A 10,479-nucleotide genomic window follows, 5' to 3' on the forward strand; every position below is an offset into this window, starting at 1 on the left:
GCTTGCATCAACGTAACCTTTTACGATGAGCTCTTTGTCACTTCCATATACGAGAAACATATCCTTAGTCCTTTTCAGGTATTTCAGGATGTTCTTGACCGCTGTCCAGTGATCCATTCCTGGATTACTTTGGTACCTCCCTGCTAAACTTATAGCAAGGCACACATCAGGTCTGGTACACAGCATTGCATACATGATAGAGCCTATGGCAGATGCATAGGGAACATCTTTCATATTCTCTCTATCTTCTGCAGTGGTCGGGCATTGAGTCTTACTCAATTTCACACCTTGTAACACAGGCAAGAACCCTTTCTTCGCTTGATCCATTTTGAGTTTCTTCAAAATTTTGTCAAGGTATGTGCTTTGTGAAAGTCCAATTAAGCGTCTTGATCTATCTCTATAGATCTTAATGCCTAATATGTAAGCAGCTTCACCGAGGTCTTTCATTGAAAAACTTTTATTCAAGTATCCCTTTATGCTATCCAGAAATTCTATATCATTTCCAATCAGTAATATGTCATCCACATATAATATCAGAAATGCTACAGAGCTCCCACTCACTTTCTTGTAAATACAGGCTTCTCCGAAAGTCTGTATAAAACCAAATGCTTTGATCACACTATCAAAATGTTTATTCCAACTCCGAGAGGCTTGCACCAGTCCATAAATGGATCGCTGGAGCTTGCACACTTTGTTAGCTCCCTTTGGATCGACAAAACCTTCTGGTTGCATCATATACAACTCTTCTTCCAGAAATCCATTCAGGAATGCAGTTTTGACATCCATCTGCCAAATTTCATAATCATAAAATGCGGCAATTGCTAACATGATTCGGACGGACTTAAGCATCGCTACGGGTGAGAAGGTCTCATCGTAGTCAATCCCTTGAACTTGCCGAAAACCTTTTGCGACAAGTCGAGCTTTGTAGACAGTAACATTACCATCAGCGTCAGTCTTCTTCTTAAAAATCCATTTATTCTCAATTGCTTGCCGATCATCGGGCAAGTCAACCAAAGTCCATACTTTGTTCTCATACATGGATCCCATCTCAGATTTCATGGCTTCAAGCCACTTTGCGGAATCTGGGCTCACCATCGCTTCTTCATAGTTCCTAGGTTCATCATGATCTAGTAGCATGACCTCCAGAACAGGATTACCGTACCACTCTGGTGCGGATCTTACTCTGGTTGATCTACGAGGTTCAGTAGTATCTTGATCTGAAGTTTCATGATCATTATCATTGGCTTCCTCACTAACTGGTGTAGGTGTCACTGAAACAGTTTTCTGTGATGAACTACTTTCCAGTAAGGGAGCAGGTACAGTTACCTCGTCAAGTTCTACTTTCCTCCCACTCACTTCTTTCGAGAGAAACTCCTTCTCTAGAAATGATCCATTCTTAGCAACGAATGTCTTGCCTTCGGATCTGTGATAGAAGGTGTACCCAACAGTTTCCTTTGGGTATCCTATGAAGACACATTTCTCCGATTTGGGTTCGAGCTTATCAGGTTGAAGCTTTTTCACATAAGCATCGCAGCCCCAAATTTTAAGAAACGACAACTTTGGTTTCTTGCCAAACCACAGTTCATAAGGCGTCGTCTCAACGGATTTTGATGGTGCCCTATTTAACGTGAATGCGGCCGTCTCTAAAGCATAACCCCAAAATGATAGCGGTAAATCTGTAAGAGACATCATAGATCGCACCATATCTAGTAAAGTACGATTACGACGTTCGGACACACCATTGCGCTGTGGTGTTCCGGGTGGCGTGAGTTGTGAAACTATTCCACAGTTTTTCAAATGTACACCAAACTCGTAACTCAAATATTCTCCTCCACGATCAGATCGTAGAAACTTTATTTTCTTGTTACAATGATTTTCAACTTCACTCTGAAATTCTTTGAACTTTTCAAATGTTTCAGACTTATGCTTCATTAAGTAGATATATCCATATCTGCTCAAATCATCTGTGAAGGTGAGAAAATAACGATATCCGCCACGAGCCTCAATATTCATCGGACCACATACATCGGTATGTATGATTTCCAACAAATCTGTTGCTCTCTCCATAGTACCGGAGAACGGTGTTTTAGTCATCTTGCCCATGAGGCACGGTTCGCAAGTACCAAGTGATTCATAATCAAGTGGTTCCAAAAGTCCATCAGTATGGAGTTTCTTCATGCGTTTTACACCGATATGACCTAAACGACAGTGCCACAAATAAGTTGCACTTTCATTATCAACTCTGCATCTTTTGGTTTCAACATTATGAATATGTGTATTACTACTATCGAGATTTAGTAAGAATAGACCACTCTTCAAGGGTGCATGACCATAAAAGATATTACTCATATAAATAGAACAACCATTATTCTCTGATTTAAATGAATAACCGTCTCGCATTAAACAAGATCCAGATATAATGTTCATGCTCAACGCTGGCACCAAATAACAATTATTTAGGTCTAATATTAATCCCGAAGGTAGATGTAGAGGTAGCGTGCCGACCGCGATTACATCGACTTTGGAACCGTTTCCCACGCGCATCGTCACCTCGTCCTTAGCCAATCTTCGCTTAATCCGTAGCCCTTGTTTCGAGTTGCAAATATTAGCAACAGAACCAGTATCAAATACCCAGGTGCTACTGCGAGCATTGGTAAGGTACACATCAATAACATGTATATCACATATACCTTTGTTCACCTTGCCATCCTTCTTATCCGCCAAATACTTGGGGCAGTTCCGCTTCCAGTGACCAGTCTGCTTGCAGTAGAAGCACTCAGTTTCAGGCTTAGGTCTAGACTTGGGTTTCTTCTCTTGAGCAGCAACTGGCTTGTTGTTCTTCTTGAAGTTCCCTTTCTTCTTTCCTTTGCCCTTTTTCTTGAAACTAGTGGTTTTGTTAACCATCAACACTTGATGCTCCTTTTTGATTTCTACCTCCGCAGCTTTCAGCATTGCGAAGAGCTCGGGAATAGTCTTGTTCATCCCTTGCATATTATAGTTCATCACGAAGCTCTTGTAGCTTGGTGGCAGTGATTGGAGAATTCTGTCAATGACGCAATCATCCGGAAGATTAACTCCCAATTGAATCAAATGATTATTATACCCAGACATTTTGAGTATATGCTCACTGACAGAACTGTTCTCCTCCATCTTGCAGCTATAGAACTTATTGGAGACTTCATATCTCTCAATTCGGGCATTTGCTTGAAATATTAACTTCAACTCCTGGAACATCTCATATGCTCCATGACGTTCAAAACGTCGTTGAAGTCCCGATTCTAAGCCGTAAAGCATGGCACACTGAACTATCGAGTAGTCATCAGCTTTGCTCTTCCAGACGTTCATAACATCTGGTGTTGCTCCAGCAGCAGGCCTGGCACCCAGCGGTGCTTCCAGGACGTAATTCTTCTGTGCAGCAATGAGGATAATCCTCAAGTTACGGACCCAGTCCGTGTAATTGCTACCATCATCTTTCAACTTTGCTTTCTCAAGGAACGCATTAAAATTCAACGGAACAACAGCACGAGCCATCTATCTACAATCAACATAAACAAGCAAGATACTTTAAGGGACTAAGTTCATGATAAATTTTAAGTTCAATTAATCATATTACTAAAGAACTCCCACTTAGATAGACATCCCTCTAATCCTCTAAGTGATCACGTGATCCAAATCAACTAAACCATGTCCGATCATCACGTGAGATGGAGTAGTTTCATCGGTGAACATCATTATGTTGATCATATCTACTATATGATTCACGCTCGACCTTTCGGTCTCCGTGTTCCGAGGCCATATCTGCATATGCTAGGCTCGTCAAGTTTAACCTGAGTATTCTGCGTGCGCAACTGTTTTGCACCCGTTGTATTTGAACGTAGAGCCTATCACACCCGATCATCACGTGGTGTCTCAGCACGAAGAACTTTCGCAACGGTGCATACTCAGGGAGAACACTTCTTGATAATTTAGTGAGAGATCATCTTATAATGCTACCGACAATCAAAGCAAGATAAGATGCATAAAAAGATAAACATCACATGCAATCAATATAAGTGATATGATATGGTCATCATCATCTTGTGCTTGTGATCTCCATCTCCGAAGCACCGTCATGATCACCATCGTCACCGGCGCGACACCTTGATCTCCATCGTAGCATCGTTGTCGTCTCGCCAATCTTATGCTTCCACGACTATCACTACCGTTTAGTAATAAAGTAAAGCATTACATCGCGATTGCATTGCATACAATAAAGCGATAACCATATGGCTCCTGCCAGTTGCCGATAACTCGGTTACAAAACATGATCATCTCATACAATAAAATTCAGCATCATGTTTTGACCATATCACATCACAACATGCCCTGCAAAAACAAGTTAGACGTCCTCTACTTTGTTGTTGCTTGTTTTACGTGGCTGCTACAGGCTTAAGTAAGAACCAATCTCACCTACGCATCAAAACCACAACGATAGTTTGTCAAATAGACTCCGTTTTAACCTTCGCAAGGACCGGGCGTAGCCATACTTGGTTCAACTAAAGTTGGAGAGGCAGTCGCCCGCAAGCCATCTCTGTGCAAAGCACGTCGAGGGAACCGGTCTCGCGTAAGCGAACGCGTAAGGTTGGTCCGGGTCGTCTCGTCCAACAATACCGCCGAACCAAAGTATGACATGCTGGTAGGCAGTATGACTTGTATCGTCCACAACTTACTTGTGTTCTACTCGTGCATATAACATCAACATCAATAACCTAGGCTCGGATGCCACTGTTGGGTTTCGTAGTAATTTCAAAAAATTTCCTACGCACACGCAGGATCATGTGATGCATAGCAACGAGGGAAAGAGTATTGTCTACGTACCCTACGCAGACCGACTGCGGAAGCGATGACACGACGTAGAGGAAGTAGTCGTACGTCTTCACGATCCAACCGATCAAGCACCGAAACTACGGCACCTTTGAGTTCGAGCACACGTTCAGCTCGATGACGATCCCCGGACTCCGATCCAGCAAAGTGTCGGGGAAGAATTCCGTCAGCACGACGGCGTGGTGACGATCTTGATGAACTACAGCAGCAGGGCTTCGCCTAAACTCCGCTACAGTATTATCGAGGAATATGGTGGCAGGGGGCACCGCACACGGCTAAGGAATCGATCACGTGGATCAACTTGTGTCAACTTGTGTGTTTAGAGGTGCCCCTGCCTCCGTATATAAAGGAGCCAAGGGGGGAGGGTGCGCCGGCCAAGAGGGAGAGGCGCAGGAGGAGTCCTACTCCTATCGGGAGTAGGACTCCCCCCCCCCCCAATCCTATTCCAACTAGGATTCCCAAGGGGGAAAGAGGGAGAGGGGTGGCCGGCCACCTCTCCTAGTCCTAATAGGACTAGGGGAAGGGGGGAGGCGCGCAGCCCCCTTGGGCTGCCCCTTTCTCCTTTCCACTAAGGCCCATGATGGCCCATATGGCTCCCGGGGGGTTCCGGTAACCTCCCGGTAACCCGGTAAAATCCTGATTTCACCCGGAACACTTCCGATGTCCAAACATAGGCTTCCAATATATCAATCTTTACGTCTCGACCATTTCGAGACTCCTCGTCATGTCCGTGATCACATCCGGGACTCCGAACAACCTTCGGTACATCAAAATGCATAAACTCATAATATAACTGTCATCGTAACCTTAAGCGTGCGGACCCTACGGGTTCGAGAACAATGTAGACATGACCGAGACACGTCTCTGGTCAATAACCAATAGCGGGACCTGGATGCCCATATTGGCTCCTACATATTCTACGAAGATCTTTATCGGTCAGACCGCATAACAACATACGTTGTTCCCTTTGTCATCGGTATGTTACTTGCCCGAGATTCGATCGTCGGTATCCAATACCTAGTTCAATCTCGTTATCGGCAAGTCTCTTTACTCGTTCCGTAATACATCATCTCACAACTAACATATTAGTTGCAATGCTTGCAAGGCTTATGTGATGTGTATTACCGAGAGGGCCCAGAGATACCTCTCCATCAATCGGAGTGACAAATCCTAATATCGAAATACGCCAACCCAACATCGACCATTGGAGACACCTGTAGTACTCCTTTATAATCACCCAGTTACGTTGTGACGTTTGGTAGTACCCAAAGTGTTCCTCCGGTAAACGGGAGTTGCATAATCTCATAGTCATAGGAACATGTATAAGTCATGAAGAAAGCAATAGCAACATACTAAACGATCGGGTGCTAAGCTAATGGAATGGGTCATGTCAATCAGATCATTCTACTAATGATGTGACCTCGTTAATCAAATAACAACTCATTGTTCATGGTTAGGAAACATAACCATCTTTGATTAACGAGCTAGTCAAGTAGAGGCATACTAGTGACACTCTGTTTGTCTATGTATTCACACATGTATTATGTTTCCGGTAAATACAATTCTAGCATGAATAATAAACATTTATCATGATTATAAGGAAATAAATAACAACTTTATTATTGCCTCTAGGGCATATTTCCTTCAAAAGGCCCGGAGCCTGTGAAGAAGGCCAATGCCTGTGAAGCTCGCCGCCCGTGACACTCTCACGTAATAATGAGTTCGGGCTGTACACGCCCCGGAGTCTCAGGAGCGCCGGCCTCAGGCCCTGGGGCTCCCTCCCACGCCCAGTGGCAGCACTTAGCTCCACGCTGGTGAGAAGACGTCGAATACTAGACTAGGTGCCGGACACGGCTTTTTCATTTGCTTTCTGCAGTTGGCTAGTTCATTCTCATTTGAAGTTTTATGGAAACTATCGCGGTCTTTTGACTTATGGCTCTTCGACTTTCGCCCTCCGGCCTCGATTTCTCTTGCGCAAGGTCTCGCGAGGGGACGGCCGAGCGCCCTCGCCAGTGTTTCGGTCCTTTCGGTCAAGGCCTCACAACCCGGGTCCACTACAGGAGCACCCCTCCAGTCCGTGCCTCACGGGCACCGCGACACGAATACAGGACCTGGGTCGGTCGCCCCACGGCTAAGGCTGGGGATTACCTACGCACGGGCGTACGGCAGGGAGGAACAACACCAAAATAACGGAAACAGTACGACGATTAACAACGGTAACCCAAACACACCCCCACGGGGCCCCACATTGCTGTCTTTTTGCGCAGGAAAAAGGAAATGGAAGAACAAATCAGGCGAAGCTCGCCAGGCGCCGGTCCTCAGGGAGGACTCGAGCTGCCTCCGGAGCTCAAGAGGACTCCCTCTCGCGCTTCACCAGGGCGCGACGGCGGGCAGACCCGCTACCACCCTCCAAGCAGGCACGACAGCGTGGAGGCTGACCGCGGCCGCTGCTAGAAGAGTCGCTGCCCGAAGAGGAGCCAGTGAAGCTTGAGGAACCCTGGGCACCGCCAACCACGCGCGCGCTGTCCTCTCCGTCCTCACCGGGGCTGAGTCCTCGGCCGCGGTCGTCGTCTTCAGGGCAGCACCCTGCACGGTGACCATCTTCCCCAAACACCCTCACGTAAAGGGTGGCATCGCCGTCGAACTTGAAGTGTAGAGTGCACCGGCGGCTCAAGCCACGCGCGCGGACAAATGTCTGCCAACCGCGGGTCAAGGCCAGGCTCCCGGCGGCGGAGACCTCCAGCAAAGCCCACGAGGCCCGGCTGCAGCAGCCATCTGCCTGGAGCTAGAGGCCGCCCAAGGCGCCAGCTGGGAGGTCACCTAGGAAGAAGCGAGGGAGCTAAAGCCGGGCGTTGGTCGGCTTTGCCGCCCACACAACAAACTTTGGCAGCACCTCCGCAGCGTGGGAGCGCGGCCTCGGGGGTCGCACGGCCGAAACACACACCCCGGCCGCGGCTGGCCGCCCGTCGCCACCCGGGAAGTCACCTCCGCGGCCACGGAGAGCCGCCGCGGAGGCCACAGGGTGTTTGCGAGGGCGGCCTCGACCGCGCTTGGGCAAGGGAGAGGCAGGCGCAGCCTGGTGGGCCTTTCCCTTCTCTGCGACAGAGAACTTCCTTGACGGAGCCATAAGGAAGAAGGGGATGCAAGAGGGGATGAACTGGAAGGGCACGCGGCGTGTCGTACTTAAGGACAGAGGAGGCCAATCGTCGGCCCCCACGACCACAGGTAATCATGACTCGCTTCGCATGCAGGGACTTGTCAATTCGTGCAGTCGCCGAGGCGTCATGGGGAAGTGGAGACGCCCGCGTCCAATCAACCGCCACGCGGCACCCAAGGCCGCAGGCTGTTAGGGCCCGCGGCGCTTCGCACTTGCCCTTTCGCCTCACTGCTCGGCCAAGTCCGGGCGTGCCTTGGGCCCGGGGGCTACTGTCGGTGTTCTGGGAACGGGGGTCCCCAGACTTGCCTACCTGCGACCTACGGTGTGGCTCAAAGGGGGCCCAGCACAGCCCATCTTCATCAACACAGGCTCAAGACCCTCGCGAGGGGCCAAGCCTCGCGGGGCAGACGGCAAGGAGCTTCCTCAGGCACGGCCTTATCAGGCTGGCTCACGAGGAGGCGGAGAGTTCAAGGCGGGGTACCTCACGAGGTGCCCATGACGCAAGCCATGACGACCAAGGGCGCTAGTCAGGCGCCAGCCCGCACAATGTCCTCCTTTCCTCTTTGGTGCAAGGGGAGCAAGCGCAGGCGAGAGCATCAAGCAAAGGCATCCATTTCGATGCAACAAGACCAAGACCAGTCCAACGGCAGGATGGAGGTCACCGTGGAGCCCAAGCCGGCGTCACCACCAGAGCCTTTGACAGGCAAGGACCAACTTTAGTCAGGATAAGTGTACCCGCTGTTCCCCTTCAAAATGGCCAATTGTTGGCGCCCTTCCCGCTCAATATTTGGGAAGAGGCCTATGGCCTTTGCCTATAAATAGGACTAGCCACCCCCAGGGTAGAGGCATCATCTGCTATCGGGCATACATCTAGAATAGAAAGAGAGAGAGATACGGGCGACTGAACTCCTCCTAGCAGTTCATCGCACCAGTCAAGAACAAACCCTCGCGAGGCTATTCTTCCTTGTATTGTTCATCATCATCCCAAGAGGCAATCCACCACACCACACACTGGAGTAGGGTATTACACCACAATGGTGGCCCGAACCTGTATAAACCCTGTGTCTCTTGTGTTGATCTTTTCGTAGTTTAGGTCCTAGCGATTCGGTGAGGAGCAGGTAGACAGAGGGCGTAATCTCCGTGCGCACCCCAGTGTTCGAACCTCAAGGGTCTGCCGGAACCCGAAATCCGACAGCTTCAAATGATAATCTCCCCAACACTCAACTCTCTCTCACAGGATTTGGTTTGGTGGAAAGAAGATTTGAGTGGAAAGCAACTTGGGGAAGGCTAGAGATCAAGATTCATATGGTAGGAATGGAATATCTTGCCCTCAACACATGAGTAGGTGGTTCTCTCTCAGAAATGGTAATTTGGAAGTGTAAGTTTGTTCTGATGGCTCTCTCCACGAATGAAGAGGAGGTGGAGGGGTATATATAGCCTCCACACAAAATCTAACCGTTACACACAATTTACCAATCTCGGTGGGAGCGAATCAACAAACTCGGTCAGGCCGATTTAGTAAACCTAGTGACCGTTAGAGTTTTCGGTGGGACCGACTTGCAACTCGGTAGGACCAATATGGTTAGGGTTAGGGCATAACACAATCTCGGTGAGACCAATTACACAAACTTGGTGAGACCGATTTTGTTAATAAGCTAACCAGAGAGTTGGTCAAGTAAACTCGGTGGGACCGGTTCGCTCATTTCGGTGGGACCAAAATGTTACAAAAAGGAAACAGAGAGTTTACATTGCAATCTCGGTGGGACAGATCGCTCACTTCGGTTAGACCGAAACGTTACAAAGGGAAACAGAGAGATTACAATCTCATCTCGGTGAGACCGAGATCCCTATCGGTGAGACCGATTTGCCTAGGGTTTGTGGCAGTGGCTATGACATCTGAACTTGGTGGCTCTGGGTAGAAAGAATCGGTGGGGCCGAGTTTGACTTTTGGTTTGGGTCATATGTGGATATGAGAAAATAGTTGAGGGTTTTTGGAGCATATCACTAAGCACTGTGGAGAAAGAAACTCATTAAGCAACACCTAATCCCTCCTTGATAGTATTGGCTTTTCCTATAGACTCAATGTGATCTTGGATCACTAAAATATAAAATGTAGAGTCTTGAGCTTTTGAGCTTGAGCCAATCCTTTTATCCTTAGTATTATGAGGGATCCACTTTCCTCATCCATGCCATGCCATTCATTGAGCTTTTCCTGAAATATTTGTCTTGGAATAGTATTCGCCCAATGAGCTATATGTTGTTAGGAATTACCAAAACCACCTAGGGATAGTTTCACTTTCAGAGAGACCAACTAAAGGAAGAGAAGAAAAAGCTAGAGTACATCATCTCTGATTTGCTGAAACAGAAGCATGGCTACAAGGACAAGGTCAAGAAGTTGAAGGAGATCTGTGATGATTTTTAATTATGTAATGGTATTGTACTGGTGTAGTTGTGCTTTG

The sequence above is a fragment of the Triticum aestivum genome, chromosome 5B (genome assembly GCF_018294505.1).
Source record: "Triticum aestivum cultivar Chinese Spring chromosome 5B, IWGSC CS RefSeq v2.1, whole genome shotgun sequence".
Lineage (NCBI taxonomy): Eukaryota > Viridiplantae > Streptophyta > Magnoliopsida > Poales > Poaceae > Triticum > Triticum aestivum.